This window comes from Vicugna pacos, unplaced genomic scaffold (genome assembly GCF_048564905.1).
Source record: "Vicugna pacos unplaced genomic scaffold, VicPac4 SAC-SAT, whole genome shotgun sequence".
Taxonomy (NCBI): Eukaryota; Metazoa; Chordata; class Mammalia; order Artiodactyla; family Camelidae; genus Vicugna; species Vicugna pacos.
In genome coordinates, this window is record NW_027328721.1 from 55841323 (window position 1) to 55860338 (window position 19016).

Genomic DNA, 19016 nt, shown 5'->3' on the forward strand with positions numbered 1-19016 from the left:
ATCTTCCCTGACCTTGGGGTTGCAGCCTCTATCCCTGGGAATTCTTGCAAACCCTCCTAGCATTCCCTGGCACAGAGACATTAGGAAAACCCTCAGGGGAAACGAGCTTAGGCATTCCGTTAGAACCCACGCGCTGCCGTCCGTTGGTGGAACCTCCGCATGCTCAGGATTCCGGAACAATTGTCAGTGCTTGGGGGACCTCGATAGACAACTCCACGCAGATCTCTTCAGTCACACGTTTTCCATGTTCGGGGAAGTCCGAGAAATACCTTCCCTGACCTTGGGGATGCAGCCTCTGGCACTGGGACTTCCTGCAAACACCCCTAACATTCCCTGGCACAGAGACATTAGGAAAACCCTCAGAGGAGATGAGCTTAGGCATTCCATTAGAACCCACGCGCTACCGACCATCGGTGGAACCTCCCCACGCTCAGGATTCCGAAACCATTGTCAGTGCCTGGGGGAGCTCGAGAGACAATTCCACGCAGCTCTCTTCAGTCACAGGTGTTCCCTGTTCGGGGAAGTCCGAGAAATACCATCCCTGAACTTGGGGAGGCAGCCTCTGTCCCTGGGACTTCCTGCAAAACCCCCTAGCATTCTCTGTCACAGAGATTTAGAAAACACTCAGAGGAAACGAGTTTAGGCATTCCGTTAGAACCCATGCACTGCCGACCTTTGGTGGAACCTCCCCACGCTCAGGATTCCCGAACCATTGTCAGTGCGTGGGGGAGCTCGAGAGACAACTCCACGCAGCTCTCTTCAGTCACAGGTGTTCTCTGTTCGGGGAAGCCCGAGAAACACCTTCCCTGACCTTGGGGAGGCAGCCTCTGTCACTCTGAATTCCTGCAAAAACTCCTAGCATTCCCTGGCACAGGGAAATTAGGAAAACCCTCAGGGGAGACAAGCTTAGGCACTCCGTTAGAACCCACGCGCTGCCGACCGTTGGTGGAACCTCCCCACGATCAGGTTCCGGAACCATTGTCAGTGCCTGGGGGAGCTCGAGAGACAACTCCACGCAGCTCTCTTCAGTCACAGGTGTTCCCTGTTCCGGGAAGTCCGAGAAATAACATCCCTGAACTTGGGGAGTCAGCCTCTGTCCCTGGGACTTCCTGCAAACCCCCCTAGCATTTTCTGTCACAGAGAATTTAGGAAAATCCTCAGGGGAGACGAGCTTAGGCATTCCGTTAGAACCCACGCGCTGCCGACCGTTGGTGGTACCTCCCCATGCTCAGGATTCCGGAAACATTGTCAGTGCGTGGGGGAGCACGAGAGACAACTCCACGCAGCTCTCTTCAGTCACAGGTGTTCCCTGTTCGGGGAAGTTCGAGAAATATCTTCCCTGAGCTTGGGGAGGCAGCCTCTGTCACTGGGATTTCCTGCAAAACCCCCTAGCCTTCCCTGGCACAGAGACATTAGGAAAACCCTCAGGGGAGACGAGCTTAGCCATTCCGTTAGAACCCACGCGCTGCCGACCGTTGGTGGAACTTCCGCACGCTCAGGATTCCGGAAACATTGTCAGTGCGTGGGGGAGCTCGAGAGACAACTCCACGCAGCTCTCTTCAGTCACAGGTGTTCCCTGTTTGGGGATGCCCGGGAAATACATTCCCTGACCTTGGGGAGGCAGCCTCTGTCCCTGGGAATTCCTGCAAACTGCCCTAGCATTCCCTGGCAGAGAGACATTAGGATAATCCTCAGGGAAGACGAGCTTTGGCAGTCGGTTAGAACCCACGCGCTGCCGACCGTTGGTGGAACCTCCCCGCGCTCAGGATTCCGGAACCATTGTCAGTGCGTGGGGGACCTCGTTAGACAACTCCAGGCAGCTCTCTTCAGTCACAGGTGTTCCCTGTTCGGGGAAGTCCGAGAAATACCTTCCCTGACCTTGGGGAGGCAGCCTCTGTCCCTGGGAGTTCCTGCAAACCCCCCTAGCATTCTCTGGCACAGAGACATTAGGAAAACCCTCAGGGGAGACGAGTTTATGCATTCCGTTAGAACCCACGCGCTGCCGACCGTTGGTGGAACCTCCCCACGCTCAGGATTCCGGAACCATTGTCAGTGCGTGGGGGAGCTCGAGAGACAACTCCACGCAGCTCTCTTCAGTCACAGGTGTTCCCTGTTCGGGGAAGTCCGAGAAATACCTTCCCTGACCTTGGGGAGGCAGCCTCTGTCACTGGGAATTCCTGCAAACTTCCCAAGAATTCCCTGGCACAGAGACATTAGGAAAACCCTCAGGGGAGACGAGCTTACGCATTCCGTTAGAACCCACGCGCTGCCGACCGTTGGTGGAACCTCCTCACGCTCAGGATTCCGGAACCATTGTAAGTGCGTGGGGGAGCTCGAGAGACAACTCCACGCAGCTCTCTTCAGTCACAGGTGTTCCCTGTTTGGGGAAGTCCGAGAAATACCTTCCCTGACCTTGGGAAGGCAGCCTCTGTCACTGGGACTTCCTGCAAACCCCCCTAGCATTCACTGGCACAGAGATATTAGGAAAACCCTCAGGGGAGACGAGCTTATGCATTCCGTTAGAACCCACGCGCTGCCGACCGTTGGTGGAACCTCCCCACGCTCATGATTCCGGAAGTATTGTCAGTGCGTGGGGGAGCTCGGGAGACAACTCCACACAGCTCTCTTCAGTCACAGGTGTTCCCTGTTCGGGGAAGTCCGAGAAATACCATCCCTGACCTTGGGGAGGCAGCCTCTGTCCCTGGGACTTCCTGCGAAACCCCCTAGCATTCTCTGGCACAGAGACATTAGGAAAACCCTCAGGGGAAACGAGTTTAGGCATTCCGTTAGAACCCACGCGCTGCCGACCGTTGGTGGAACCTCCCCACGCTCAGGATTCCGGAAACATTGTCAGTGCGCGGGGGAGCTCGAGAGACAACTCCACGCAGCTCTCTTCAGTCACAGGTGTTCCCTGTTCGGGGAAGTCCGAGAAAAATCTTCCCTGACCTTGGCGAGGCATCCTCTGTCACTGGGACTTCCTGCAAACACCCCTAGCATTCCCTGGCACAGAGACATTAGGAAAACCCTCAGGGGAGTCGAGCTTAGGCATTCCGTTAGAACCCACGCGCTGCCGACCGTTGGTGGAACCTCCCCACGCTCAGGATTCCGGAACCAATGTCAGTGCGTGGGGGTGCTCGAGAGAAAACTCCACGCAGCTCTCTTCAGTCACAGGTTTTCCCTGTTCGGGGAAGTCCAAGAAATAACTTCCCTGACCTTCGGGAGGCAGCCTCTGTCCCTGGGACTTCCTGCAAACCCCCCTAGCATTCCCTGGCACAGAGACATTAGGAAAACCCTCATGGGTGACGAGCTTAGGCATTCCGTTAGAACCCACGCGCTGCCGACCGTTGGTGGAACCTCCCCACGCTCAGGATTCCGGAACCATTGTCACTGCGTGGGGGAGCTCGGGAGACAACTCCACGCAGCTCTTTTCAGTCACACGTGTTCCATGTTCGGGGAAGTTCGAGAAATACCTTCCCTGACCTTGGGGATGCAGCCTCTGACACTGGGATTTCCTGCAAAACCCCCTAGCATTCTCTGTCACAGAGAATTTAGGAAAATCCTCAGGGGAGACGAGCTTAGGCATTCCGTTAGAACCCACGCGCTGCCGACCTTTGGTGGAACCTCCCCATGCTCAGGATTCCGGAAACATTGTCAGTGCGTGGGGGAGTTCGAGAGACAACTCCACGCAGCTCTCTTCAGTCACAGGTGTTCCCTGTTCGGGGAAGTCCGAGAAATATTTTCCCTGACCTTGGGGAGGCAGCCTCTGTCACTGGGATTTCCTGCAAAACCCCCTAGCCTTCCCTGGCACAGAGACATTAGGAAAACCCTCAGGGGAGACGAGCTTAGCCATTCCGTTAGAACCCACGCGCTGCCGACCGTTGGTGGAACTTCCGCACGCTCAGGATACCGGAACCATTGTCAGTGAGTGGGGGAGCTCGAGAGACAACTCCACGCAGCTCTCTTCAGTCACAGGTGTTCCCTGTTCGGGGATGCCCGAGAAATACATTCCCTGACCTTGGGGAGGCAGCCTCTGTCCCTGGGAATTCCTGCAAACTGCCCTAGCATTCCCTGGCACAGAGACATTAGGATAATCCTCAGGGAAGACGAGCTTTGGAATTCGGTTAGAACCCACGCGCTGCCGACCGTTGGTGGAACCTCCCCACGCTCAGGATTCCGGAACCATTGTCAGTGCGTGGGGGACCTCGATAGACAACTCCAGACAGCTCTCTTCAGTCACACGTGTTCCATGTTCGGGGAAGTTCGATAAATACCTTCCCTGACCTTGGGGATGCAGCCTCTGTCACTGGGATTTCCTGCAAACCCCCCTAGCATTCCCTGGCACAGAGACATTAGGAAAACCCTCAGGGGAGACGAGCTTAGGCATTCCGTTAGAACCCACGCGCTGCCGACCGTTGGTGGAACCTCCCCACGATCACGATTCCGGAACCATTGTCTGTGCCTGGGGGAGCTCGAGAGACAACTCCACGCAGCTCTCTTCAGTCACAGGTGTTCCCTGTTCGGGGAAGCCTGAGAAATAATTTCCCTGACCTTGGGGAGGCAGTCTCTGTCCCTGGGACTTCCTGCAAACCCCGCTAGCATTCCCTGGCACAGAGACATTAGGAAAACCCTCAGGGGAGACGAGCTTAGGCATTCCGTTAGATCCCATGCGCTGCCGACCTTTGGTGGAACCTCCCCACGCTCAGGATTCCGGAACCATTGTCAGTGCGTGGGGGAGCTCGAGAGACAACTCCACGCAGCTCTCTTCAGTCACAGGTGTTCCCTGTTCGGGGAAGTCCGAGAAATACCTTCCCTGACCTTGGGGTGGCAGCATCTGTCACTGGGACTTCCTGCAAACCCCCTAGCATTACCTAGCACATAGACATTAGGAAAACCCTCAGGGGAGACGAGCTTAGGCATTCCGTTAGAACCCACGCGCTGCCGACCGTTGGTGGATCCTCCCCACGCTCACGGTTCCGGAACAATTGTCAGTGCGTGGGGGAGCTCGAGAGACAACTCCACGCAGCTCTCTTCATTCACAGGTGTTCCCTCTTCGGGGAAGTCCGAGAAATACCTTCCCTGACCTTGGGGAGGCAGCCTCTGTCCCTGGGACTTCCTGGAAACCCCCTAGCATTCCCTGGCACAGAGACATTAGGAAAGCCCTCAGGGGAGACGAGCTTAGGCATTCCGTTAGAACCCACGCGCTGCCGACCGTTGGTGGAACCTCCCCACGCTCAGGATTCCGGAACCATTGTCAGTGCGTGGGGGAGCTCGAGAGACAACTACACGCAGCTCTCTACAGTCACAGGTGTTCCCTGTTCGGGGAAGTCCGAGAAATAACTTCCCTGAATTTTCGGAGGCACCCTCTGTCCCTGGGAATTCCTGCAAACTGCCCTAGCATTCCCTGGCACAGAGACAATGGGAAAACCCACAGGGGAGACGAGATTAGGCATTCCTTAAGAACCCAGGCGCTGCCAACCGTTGGTGGAACCTCCCCAAGCTCAGGATTCCGGAACCATTGTCAGCGCATGTGGGAGCTCGAGAGACAACTCCACGCAGCTCTCTTCAGTCACAGGTGTTCCCTCTTCGGGGAAGTCCGAGAAATACCTTCCCTGACCTTGGGGAGGCAACCTCTGTTACTGGGAATTCCTACAAACCCCCCTAGCATTCCCTGGCACATAGACATTAGGAAAACCCTCAGGGGAGACGAGCTTAGGCATTCCGTTAGAACCCACGCGCTGCCGACCGTTGGTGGAACCTCCCCACGCTCAGGATTCCGGAACCATTGTCAGTGCGTGGGGGAGCTCGAGAGACAACTCCAAGCAGCTCTCTTCAGTCACAGGTGTTCCCTGTTCGGGGAAGTCCGAGAAATACCTTCCCTGACCTTGGGGAGGCAGTCTCTGTCCCTGGGACTTCCTGCAAACCCCGCTAGCATTCCCTGGCACAGAGACATTAGGAAAACCCTCAGGGGAGACGAGCTTAGGCATTCCGTTAGATCCCATGCGCTGCCGACCTTTGGTGGAACCTCCCCACGCTCAGGATTCCGGAACCATTGTCAGTGCGTGGGGGAGCTCGAGAGACAACTCCACGCAGCTCTCTTCAGTCACAGGTGTTCCCTATTCGGGGAAGTCCGAGAAATACCTTCCCTGACCTTGGGGAGGCAGCCTCTGTCCCTGGGACTTCCTGCAAACACCCCTAGCATTCCCTGGCACAGAGACATTAGGAAAACCCTCAAGGGAAACGAGCTTTGGCATTCCGTAAAAACCCACGCGCTGCCGACCGTTGGTGGAACCTCCCCACGCTCAGGATTCCGGAACCAATTTCAGTGAGTGGGGGAGCTCGAGAGACAACTCCATGCAGCTCTCTTGAGTCACAGGTGTTCCCTGTTCGGGGAAGTCTGAGAAATACCTTCCCTGGCTTTGGGGAGGCAACCTCTGTTACTGGGAATTCCTGCAAACCCCCCTAGCATTCCCTGGCACAGAGACATTAGGAAAGGCCTCAGGGGAGACGAGCTTAGGCATTCCGTTAGAACCCACGCGCAGCCGACCGTTAGTAGAACCTCCCCACGTTCAGGATTCCGGAACCATTGTCAGTGCGTGGGGGAGCTCGAGAGAAATCTCCACGCAGCTCTCTTCAGTCACAGGTGTTCCCTGTTCGGGGAAGTCCGAGAAATAACTTCCCTGATCTTGGGGAGGCAGCCTCTGTCCCTGGGACTTCCTGCAAACCCCCCTAATATTCCCTGGCACAGAGACATTAGGAAAACAATCAGGGGAGACGAGCTTAGGCATTCCAATAGAACCCACGCTCTGCCGACCGTTGGTGTAACCTGCCCATGCTCAGGATTCCGGAACCATTGTCAGTGCTTGGGGGAGCTCGAGAGACAACTCCACGCAGCTCTCTTCAGTCACAGGTGTTCCCTGTTCGGGGAAGTCCGAGAAATACCTTCCCTCACCTTGAGGAGGCAGCCTCTGTCCCTCGGACTTCCTGCAAACCCCCCTAGCATTCCTTGGCACAGAGACATTAGGAAAACCCTCAGGGGAAACGAGCTTAGGCATTCCGTTAGAACCCACGCGCTGCCGACCTTTGGTGGAACCTCCCCACGCTCAGGATTCCGGAACCATTGTCAGTGCGTGGGGGAGCTCGAGAGACAACTCCACGCAGCTCTCTTCAGTCACAGGTGTTCCCTGTTCTGGGAAGTCCGAGAAATAACTTCCCTGACCTTGGGGAGGCAGCCTCTGTCACTGGGACTTCCTGCAAACCCCCCTAGCATTCCCTGGCACAGAGACATTAGGAAAACCCTCAGGGGAGACGAGCTTAGGCTTTCCGTTATAACCCACGCGCTGCCGACCGTTGGTGGAACCTCCCCACGCTCAGGATTCTGGAAACATTGTCAGTGCGTGGGGGAGCTCGAGAGACAACTCCACGCAGCTCTCTTCAGTCACAGGTGTTCCCTGTTCGGGGAAGTCCGAGAAATAACTTCCCTGAATTTTCGGAGGCACCCTCTGTCCCTGGGAATTCCTGCAAACTGCCCTAGCATTCCCTGGCACAGAGACAATGGGAAAACCCACAGGGGAGACGAGATTAGGCATTCCTTAAGAACCCAGGCGCTGCCAACCGTTGGTGGAACCTCCCCAAGCTCAGGATTCCGGAACCATTGTCAGCGCATGTGGGAGCTCGAGAGACAACTCCACGCAGCTCTCTTCAGTCACAGGTGTTCCCTCTTCGGGGAAGTCCGAGAAATACCTTCCCTGACCTTGGGGAGGCAACCTCTGTTACTGGGAATTCCTACAAACCCCCCTAGCATTCCCTGGCACATAGACATTAGGAAAACCCTCAGGGGAGACGAGCTTACGCATTCCGTTAGAACCCACGCGCTGCCGACCGTTGGTGGAACCTCCCCACGCTCAGGATTCCGGAACCATTGTCAGTGCGTGGGGGAGCTCGAGAGACAACTCCAAGCAGCTCTCTTCAGTCACAGGTGTTCCCTGTTCGGGGAAGTCCGAGAAATACCTTCCCTGACCTTGGGGAGGCAGTCTCTGTCCCTGGGACTTCCTGCAAACCCCGCTAGCATTCCCTGGCACAGAGACATTAGGAAAACCCTCAGGGGAGACGAGCTTAGGCATTCCGTTAGATCCCATGCGCTGCCGACCTTTGGTGGAACCTCCCCACGCTCAGGATTCCGGAACCATTGTCAGTGCGTGGGGGAGCTCGAGAGACAACTCCACGCAGCTCTCTTCAGTCACAGGTGTTCCCTATTCGGGGAAGTCCGAGAAATACCTTCCCTGACCTTGGGGAGGCAGCCTCTGTCCCTGGGACTTCCTGCAAACCCCCCTAGCATTCCCTGGCACAGAGACATTAGGAAAACCCTCAAGGGAAACGAGCTTTGGCATTCCGTAAAAACCCACGCGCTGCCGACCGTTGGTGGAACCTCCCCACGCTCAGGATTCCGGAACCAATTTCAGTGAGTGGGGGAGCTCGAGAGACAACTCCATGCAGCTCTCTTGAGTCACAGGTGTTCCCTGTTCGGGGAAGTCTGAGAAATACCTTCCCTGGCTTTGGGGAGGCAACCTCTGTTACTGGGAATTCCTGCAAACCCCCCTAGCATTCCCTGGCACAGAGACATTAGGAAAGGCCTCAGGGGAGACGAGCTTAGGCATTCCGTTAGAACCCACGCGCAGCCGACCGTTAGTAGAACCTCCCCACGTTCAGGATTCCGGAACCATTGTCAGTGCGTGGGGGAGCTCGAGAGACAACTCCACGCAGCATTCTTCAGTCACAGGTATTCCCTGTTCGGGGAAGTCCGAGAAAAACCTTCCCGGACCTTGGGGAGGCAGCCTCTGTCCCTGGGAATTCCTGCCAACCACCCTAGCATTCCCTGGCACAGAGACATTAGGAAAACCCTCAGGGGAGACGAGCTTAGGCATTCCGTTAGAACCCACGCGCTGCCGACCGTTGGTGGAACCTCCCCACGCTCAGGATTCTGGAAATATTGTCAGTGCGTGGGGGAGCTCGAGAGAAATCTCCACGCAGCTCTCTTCAGTCACAGGTGTTCCCTGTTCGGGGAAGTCCGAGAAATAACTTCCCTGATCTTGGGGAGGCAGCCTCTGTCCCTGGGACTTCCTGCAAACCCCCCTAATATTCCCTGGCACAGAGACATTAGGAAAACAATCAGGGGAGACGAGCTTAGGCATTCCAATAGAACCCACGCTCTGCCGACCGTTGGTGTAACCTGCCCATGCTCAGGATTCCGGAACCATTGTCAGTGCTTGGGGGAGCTCGAGAGACAACTCCACGCAGCTCTCTTCAGTCACAGGTGTTCCCTGTTCGGGGAAGTCCGAGAAATACCTTCCCTCACCTTGAGGAGGCAGCCTCTGTCCCTCGGACTTCCTGCAAACCCCCCTAGCATTCCTTGGCACAGAGACATTAGGAAAACCCTCAGGGGAAACGAGCTTAGGCATTCCGTTAGAACCCACGCGCTGCCGACCTTTGGTGGAACCTCCCCACGCTCAGGATTCCGGAACCATTGTCAGTGCGTGGGGGAGCTCGAGAGACAACTCCACGCAGCTCTCTTCAGTCACAGGTGTTCCCTGTTCTGGGAAGTCCGAGAAATAACTTCCCTGACCTTGGGGAGGCAGCCTCTGTCACTGGGACTTCCTGCAAACCCCCCTAGCATTCCCTGGCACAGAGACATTAGGAAAACCCTCAGGGGAGACGAGCTTAGGCTTTCCGTTATAACCCACGCGCTGCCGACCGTTGGTGGAACCTCCCCACGCTCAGGATTCTGGAAACATTGTCAGTGCGTGGGGGAGCTCGAGAGACAACTCCACGCAGCTCTCTTCAGTCACAGGTGTTCCCTGTTCGGGGAAGTCCGAGAAATAACTTCCCTGACCTTGGGGAGGCAGCCTCTGTCCCTGGGACTTCCTGCAAACCCCGCTAGCATTCCCTGGCACAGAGACATTAGGAAAACCCTCAGGGGAGACGAGTTTAGGCATTCCTTAAGAACCCAGGCGCTGCCGACCTTTGGTGGAACCTCCCCACGCTCAGGATTCCGGAACCATTGTCAGTGCGTGGGGGAGCTCGAGAGACAACTCCACGCAGCTCTCTTCAGTCACAGGTGTTCCCTGTTCGGGGAAGTCCGAGAAATACCTTCCCTGACCTTGGGGTGGCAGCATCTGTCACTGGGACTTCCTGCAAACCCCCTAGCATTACCTAGCACATAGACATTAGGAAAACCCTCAGGGGAGACGAGCTTAGGCATTCCGTTAGAACCCACGCGCTGCCGACCGTTGGTGGAACCTCCCCACGCTCACGGTTCCGGAACAATTGTCAGTGCGTGGGGGAGCTCGAGAGACAACTCCACGCAGCTCTCTTCATTCACAGGTGTTCCCTCTTCGGGGAAGTCCGAGAAATACCTTCCCTGACCTTGGGGAGGCAGCCTCTGTCCCTGGGACTTCCTGGAAACCCCCTAGCATTCCCTGGCACAGAGACATTAGGAAAGCCCTCAGGGGAGACGAGCTTAGGCATTCCGTTAGAACCCACGCGCTGCCGACCGTTGGTGGAACCTCCCCACGTTCAGGATTCCGGAACCATTGTCAGTGCGTGGGGGAGCTCGAGAGACAACTACACGCAGCTCTCTACAGTCACAGGTGTTCCCTGTTCGGGGAAGTCCGAGAAATAACTTCCCTGAATTTTCGGAGGCACCCTCTGTCCCTGGGAATTCCTGCAAACCCCCCTAGCATTCCCTGGCACAGAGACAATGGGAAAACCCTCACGGAGACGAGCTTAGGCATTCCGTTAGAACCCACGCGCTGCCGACCGTTGGTGGAACCTCCCCACGCTCAGGATTCCGGAACCATTGTCAGCGCATGTGGGAGCTCGAGAGACAACTCCACGCAGCTCTCTTCAGTCACAGGTGTTCCCTCTTCGGGGAAGTCCGAGAAATACCTTCCCTGACCTTGGGGAGGCAGCCTCTGTCCCTGGGACTTCCTGCAAACCCCCCTAGCATTCCCTGGCACAGAGACATTAGGAAAACCCTCAAGGGAGACGAGCTTTGGCATTCCGTAAAAACCCACGCGCTGCCGACCGTTGGTGGAACCTCCCCACGCTCAGGATTCCGGAACCAATTTCAGTGAGTGGGGGAGCTCGAGAGACAACTCCATGCAGCTCTCTTGAGTCACAGGTGTTCCCTGTTCGGGGAAGTCCGAGAAATACCTTCCCTGGCTTTGGGGAGGCAACCTCTGTTACTGGGAATTCCTGCAAACCCCCCTAGCATTCCCTGGCACAGAGACATTAGGAAAGGCCTCAGGGGAGACGAGCTTAGGCATTCCGTTAGAACCCACGCGCAGCCGACCGTTAGTAGAACCTCCCCACGTTCAGGATTCCGGAACCATTGTCAGTGCGTGGGGGAGCTCGAGAGACAACTCCACGCAGCATTCTTCAGTCACAGGTATTCCCTGTTCGGGGAAGTCCGAGAAAAACCTTCCCGGACCTTGGGGAGGCAGCCTCTGTCGCTGGGAATTCCTGCCAACCACCCTAGCATTCCCTGGCACAGAGACATTAGGAAAACCCTCACGGAGACGAGCTTAGGCATTCCGTTAGAACCCACGCGCTGCCGACCGTTGGTGGAACCTCCCCACGCTCAGGATTCCGGAAATGTTGTCAGTGCGGGGGGAGCTCGAGAGAAATCTCCACGCAGCTCTCTTCAGTCACAGGTGTTCCCTGTTCGGGGAAGTCCGAGAAATACCTTCCCTGACCTTGGGGAGGCAGCCTCTGTCCCGGGGACTTCCTGCAAACACCCCTAGCATTTCCTGGCACAGAGACATTAGGAAAACCCTCAGGGGAGACGAGCTTAGGCATTCCGTTAGAACCCACGCGCTGCCGACCGTTGGTGGATCCTCCCCACGCTCAGGATTCCGGAACCAATTTCAGTGCGTGGGGGAGCTCGAGAGACAACTCCAAGCAGCTCTCTTCAGTCACAGGTGTTCCCTGTTCGGGGAAGCCTGAGAAATAATTTCCCTGACCTTGGGGAGGCAGTCTCTGTCCCTGGGACTTCCTGCAAACCCCGCTAGCATTCCCTGGCACAGAGACATTAGGAAAACCCTCAGGGGAGACGAGCTTAGGCATTCCGTTAGATCCCATGCGCTGCCGACCTTTGGTGGAACCTCCCCACGCTCAGGATTCCGGAACCATTGTCAGTGCGTGGGGGAGCTCGAGAGACAACTTCACGCAGCTCTCTTCAGTCACAGGTGTTCCCTGTTCGGGGAAGTCCGAGAAATACCTTCCCTGACCTTGGGGTGGCAGCATCTGTCACTGGGACTTCCTGCAAACCCCCTAGCATTACCTAGCACATAGACATTAGGAAAACCCTCAGGGGAGACGAGCTTAGGCATTCCGTTAGAACCCACGCGCTGCCGACCGTTGGTGGAACCTCCCCATGCTCACGGTTCCGGAACAATTGTCAGTGCGTGGGGGAGCTCGAGAGACAACTCCACGCAGCTCTCTTCATTCACAGGTGTTCCCTCTTCGGGGAAGTCCGAGAAATACCTTCCCTGACCTTGGGGAGGCAGCCTCTGTCCCTGGGACTTCCTGGAAACCCCCTAGCATTCCCTGGCACAGAGACATTAGGAAAGCCCTCAGGGGAGACGAGCTTAGGCATTCCGTTAGAACCCACGCGCTGCCGACCGTTGGTGGAACCTCCCCACGCTCAGGATTCCGGAACCATTGTCAGTGCGTGGGGGAGCTCGAGAGACAACTACACGCAGCTCTCTACAGTCACAGGTGTTCCCTGTTCGGGGAAGTCCGAGAAATAACTTCCCTGAATTTTCGGAGGCACCCTCTGTCCCTGGGAATTCCTGCAAACTGCCCTAGCATTCCCTGGCACAGAGACAATGGGAAAACCCACAGGGGAGACGAGATTAGGCATTCCTTAAGAACCCAGGCGCTGCCGACCGTTGGTGGAACCTCCCCACGCTCAGGATTCTGGAACCATTGTCATTGAGTGGGGGATCTCGAGAGACAACTCCACGCAACTCTCTTCAGTCACAGGTGTTCCCTGCTCGGGAAAGTCTGAGAAATACCTTCCCTGACCTTGGGGAGGCAGCCTCTGTCACTGGGATTTCCTGCAACCGCCCCTAGCATTCCCTGGCACAGAGACATGACGAAAACCCTCAGGGGAGACGAGCACATGCATTCCGTTTCAATCCACGCGCTGCCGACCGTTGGTGGAACCTCCCCACGCTCAGGATTCCGGAACCATTGTCATTGAGTGGAGGCGCTCGAGAGACAACTCCACGCAGCTCTCTTCAGTCACAGGTGTTCCCTGCTCGGGGAAGTCCGAGAAATACCTTCCCTGAACTTGGGAAAGCAGCGTCTGTCACTGGGATTTCCTGCAACCCCCCCCTATCATTCCCTGGCACAGAGACATTTGGAAAACCCTCAGGGGAGACTAGCACAGGCTTTATGTTAGAAACCACGCGCTGCCGACCGTTGGTGGAACCTCCCCACGCTCAGGATTCCGGAAACATTGTCCTTGAGTGGGGGATCTCGAGAGACAACTCCACGCAGCTGTCTTCAGTCACAGGTGTTCCCTTCTCGGGGAAGTCCTAGAAATATCTTCCCTGACCTTGGGGAGGCAGCCTCTGTCACTGGGATTTCCTGCAACCGCCCCTAGCATTCCCTGGCACAGAGACATGACGAAAACCCTCAGAGGAGACGAGCAGATGCATTCCGTTAGAACCCACGCACTGCCGACCGTTGGTGGAACCTCCCCACGCTCAGGATTCCGGAAACATTGTCATTGAGTGGGGGAGCTCGAGAGACAACTCCACGCAGCTCTCTTCAGTCACAGGTGTTCTCTGCTCGGGGAAGTACGAGAAATACCTTCCCTGACCTTGGGGAGGCAGCCTCTTTCACTGGGATTTCCTGCAATCCCCCCTAGCATTCCCTGGCAGAGAGACGTGAGGAAAACCCTCAGGGGAGACGAGCACAGGCATTCCGTTAGAACCCACGCGCTGCCGAACGTTGGTGGAACCTCCCCACGATCACGATTCAGGAAACATTGTCATTGAGTGGGGGATTTCGAGAGACAACTCCACGCAGCTCTCTTCACTCACAGGTGTTCTCTGCTCGGGGAAGTCCGAGAAATAACTTCCCTGACCTTGGGGGGCATCCTCTGTCTCTAGGATTTCCTGCAACCCCCCCAAGCATTCCCTGGCATAGAGACATGAGGAAAACACTCAGGGGAGACGAGCACAGGCATAACGTTAGAACCCACGCAGTGCCGAACTTTGGTGGAACCTCCCCACGCTCAGGATTCCGGAACTATTGTCATTGAGTGGGGGCGCTCGAGAGGCAACTCCACGCAGCTCTCTTCAGTCACAGGTGTTTCCTGCTCGGGGAAGTCCGAGAAATACCTTCCCTGACTTTTGATTAGGCAGCCTCTGTCACAGGGATTTCCTGCAACAACCCCTAGCATTCCCTGGCACAGAGACATGAGGAAAACCCTCAGGGGAGACGAGCACAGGCATTCCGCTAGAACCGACGCGCTGCCGACCGTAGGTGGAACCTCCCCACGCTCAGGATTCCGGAACCATTGTCATTGAGTGGGGGAGATCGACAGACAACTCCACGCAGCTCTCTTCAGTCACAGGTGTTCCCTGCTCGGGGAAGTCCAAGAAATACCTCCCCTGACCTTGTGGAGGCAGCCTCTGTCACTGGGATTTCCTGCAACCCCCCCTAGCATTCCCTGGCATATAGACATGAGGAAAACTCTCAGGGGAAACGAGCACAGGCATTCCGTTAGAACCCACGCGCTGTCCACCTTTGGTGGAACCTCCCCACGCTCAGGATTCCGGAACTATTGTCATTGAGTGGGGGTCCTCGAGAGACAACTCCACGCAGCTCTCTTCAGTCACAGGTGTTCCCTGCTCGGGGAAGTCCGAGAAATACCTTCCCAGACATTGGGGAGTCAGCCTCTGTCACTGGGATTTCCTGCAACCCCCCTAGCATTCTCTGGCACAGAGACATGAGGAAAAACCTCAGGGGAGACTAGCACAGGCTTTCTGTTAGAAACCACGCGCTGCCGACCGTTGGTGGAACCTCCCCACGCTCAGGATTCCGGAACCATTGTCATTGAGTGGGGGATCTCGAGAGACAACTCCACGCAGCTCTCTTCAGTCACAGGTGTTCCCTGCTCGGGAAAGTCTGAGAAATAACTTCCCTGACCTTGGGGAGGCAGCCTCTGTCACTGGGATTTCCTGCAACCGCCCCTAGCATTCCCTGGCACAGAGACATGACGAAAACCCTCAGGGGAGACGAGCACATGCATTCCGTTTGAACCCACGCGCTGCCGACCGTTGGTGGAACCTCCCCACGCTAAGGATTCCGGAAATATTGTCATTGAGTGGGGGTCCTCGAGAGACAACTCCACGCAGCTCTCTTCAGTCACAGGTGTTCCCTGCTCGGGGAAGTCCGAGAAATACCTTCCCAGACATTGGGGAGTCAGCCTCTGTCACTGGGATTTCCTGCAACCCCCCTAGCATTCTCTGGCACAGAGACATGAGGAAAACCCTCAGGGGAGACTAGCACAGACTTTCTGTTAGAAACCATGCGCTGACGACCGTTGGTGGAACCTCCCCACGCTCAGGATTCCGGAAACATTGTCATTGAGTGGGGGATCTCGAGAGACAACTCCACGCAGCTCTCTTCAGTCACAGGTGTTCCCTGCTCGGGAAAGTCTGAGAAATACATTCCCTGACCTTGGGGAGGCAGCCTCTGTCACTGGGAATTCCTGCAACCACCCCTAGCATTCCCTGGCACAGAGACATGACGAAAACCCTCAGGGGAGACTAGCACATGCATTCCGTTTGAACCCACGCGCTGCCGACCGATGGTGGAACCTCCCCACGCTCAGGATTCCGGAACCATTGTCATTGAGTGGAGGCGCTCGAGAGACAACTCCACGCAGCTCTCTTCAGTCACAGGTGTTCCCTGCTCGGGGAAGTCCGAGAAATACCTTCCCTGAACTTGAGGAAGCAGCGTCTGTCACTGGGATTTCCTGCAACCCCGCCCTAGCATTCCCTGGCACAGAGACATGTGGAAAACCCTCAGGGGAGACTAGCACAGGCTTTATGTTAGAAACCACGTGCTGCCGACCGTTGGTGGAACCTCCCCACGCTCAGGATTCCGGAAACATTGTCATTGAGTGGGGGATCTCGAGAGACAACTCCACGCAGCTCTCTTCAGTCACAGGTGTTCCCTGCTCGGGGAAGTCCTAGAAATATCTTCCCTGACCTTGGGGAGGCAGCCTCTGTCACTGGGATTTCCTGCAACCGCCCCTAGCATTCCCTGGCACAGAGACATGATGAAAACCCTCAGAGGAGACGAGCAGATGCATTCCGTTAGAACCCACGCGCTGCCGACCGTTGGTGGAACCTCCCCACGCTCAGGATTCCGGAAACATTGTCATTGAGTGGGGGAGCTCGAGAGACAACTCCACGCAGCTCTCTTCAGTCACAGGTGTTCTCTGCTCGGGGAAGTACGAGAAATATCTTCCCTGACCTTGGGGAGGCAGCCTCTGTCACTGGGATTTCCTGCAATCCCCCCTAGCATTCCCTGGCAGAGAGACGTGAGGAAAACCCTCAGGGGAGACGAGCACAGGCATTCCGTTAGAACCCACGCGCTGCCGAACGTTGGTGGAACCTCCCCACGATCAGGATTCATTAAACATTGTCATTGAGTGGGGGATTTCGAGAGACAACTCCACGCAGCTCTCTTCACTCACAGGTGTTCTCTACTCGGGGAAGTCCGAGAAATAACTTCCCTGAACTTGGGGGGGCAGCCTCTGTCTCTGGGATTTCCTACAACCCCCCCAAGCATTCCCTGGCATAGAGACATGAGGAAAACACTCAGGGGAGACGAGCACAGGCATTCCGTTAGAACCCACGCAGTGCCAAACTTTGGTGGAACCTCCCCACGCTCAGGATTCCGGAACTATTGTCATTGAGTGGGGGCGCTCGAGAGACAACTCCACGCAGCTCTCTTCAGTCACAGGTGTTTCCTTCTCGGGGAAGACCGAGAAATACCTTCCCTGACCTTTGATTACGCAGCCTCTGTCACAGGGATTTCCTGCAACACCCCCTAGCATTCCCTGGCACAGAGACATGAGGAAAACCCTCAGGGGAGACGAGCACAGGCATTCCGCTAGAACCGACGCGCTGCCGACCGTAGGTGGAACCTCCCCACGCTCAGGATTCCGGAACCATTGTCATTGAGTGGGGGAGCTCGAGAGACAACTCCACGCAGCTCTCTTCAGTCACAGTTGTTCCCTGCTCGGGGAAGTCCGAGAAATACCTTCCCTGACCTTGTGGAAGCAGCCTCTGTCACTGGGATTTCCTGCAACCCCCCCTAGCATTCCCTGGCATATAGACATGAGGAAAACACTCAGGGGAGACGAGCAAAGGCATTCCGTTAGAACCCACGCGCTGCCCACCTTTGGTGGAACCTCCCCACGCTCAGGATTCCGGAACTATTGTCATTGAGTGGGGGTCCTCGAGAGACAACTCCACGAAGCTCTCTTCAGTCACAGGTGTTCCCTGCTAGGGAAGTCCGAGAAATACCTTCCCAGACATTGGGGAGTCAGCCTCTGTCACTGGGATTTCCTGCAACCCCCCCTAGCATTCTCTGGCACAGAGACATGAGGAAAACCCTCAGGGGAGACTAGCACAGGCTTTCTGTTAGAAACCACGCGCTGCCGACCGTTGGTGGAACCTCCCCACGCTCAGGATTCCGGAACCATTGTCATTGAGTGGGGGATCTCGAGAGACAACTCCACGCAGTTCTCTTCAGTCACAGGTGTTCCCTGCTCGGGAAAGTCTGAGAAATACCTTCCCTGACCTTGGGGAGGCAGCCTCTGTCACTGGGATTTCCTGCAACCGCCCCTAGCATTCCATGGCACAGAGACATGACAAAAACTCTCAGGGGAGACGAGCACATGCATTCTGTTAGAACCCACGCGCTGCCGACCGTTGGTGGAACCTCCCCACGCTCAGGATTCCGGAACCATTGTCATTGAGTGGGGGCGCTCGAGAGACAACTCCACGCAGCTCTCTTCAGTCACAGGTGTTCCCTGCGCGGGGAAGTCCGAGAAATACCTTCCCTGACCTTGGGGAGGCAGCCTCTGTCACTGGGATTTCCTGCAACCCCCCCTAGCATTCCCTGGCATAGAGACATGAGGAAAACCCTCAGGGGAGACGAGCACAGGCATTCCGTTAGAACCCACGCGCTGCCGACCGTTGGTGGAACCTCCCCACGCTCAGGATTCTGGAACCATTGTCATTGAGTGGGGGCCTTCGAGAGACAACTCAACGCAGCTCTCTTCAGTCACAGGTGTTCCCTGCGCGGGGAAGTCCGAGAAATACCTTCCCTGACTTTGGGGAGGGAGCTTCTGTCACTGGGATTTCCTGCAACCCCCCTAGCATTCCCGGGCACAGAGACATGAGGAAAACCCTCAGGGGAGACGAGCACAGGCATTCCGTTAGAACCCACGCGCTGCCGACCGTTGGTGGAAACTCCCCACGCTCAGGATTCCGGAAACATTGTCATTGAGTGGGGGCCCTCGAGAGACAACTCCACGCAGCTCTCTTCAGTCACAGGTGTTCCCTGCTCGGGGAAGTCTGAGAAATAACTTCCCTGACCTTGGGGAGGCTGCCTCTGTCACTGGGATTTCCTGCAACCCCCCCTAGCATTCCCTGGCACAGAGACGTGAGGAATACACTCAGGGGAGAAGAGCACAAGCATTCCGTTAGAACCCACGTGCTGCCGACCGTTGGTGGAACCTCCCCACGCTCAGGATTCCGGAACGATTCTCATTGAGATGGTGAGCTCGAGAGACAACTCCACGCAGCTCTCTTCAGTCACAGGTGTGTTCTGATCGGGAAGGCCGAGAAATACTTTCCCTGACCTTGCTGAGGCAGCCTTTGTCACTGGGATTTCCTGCAACCCCCCTTAGCATTCCCTGGCAC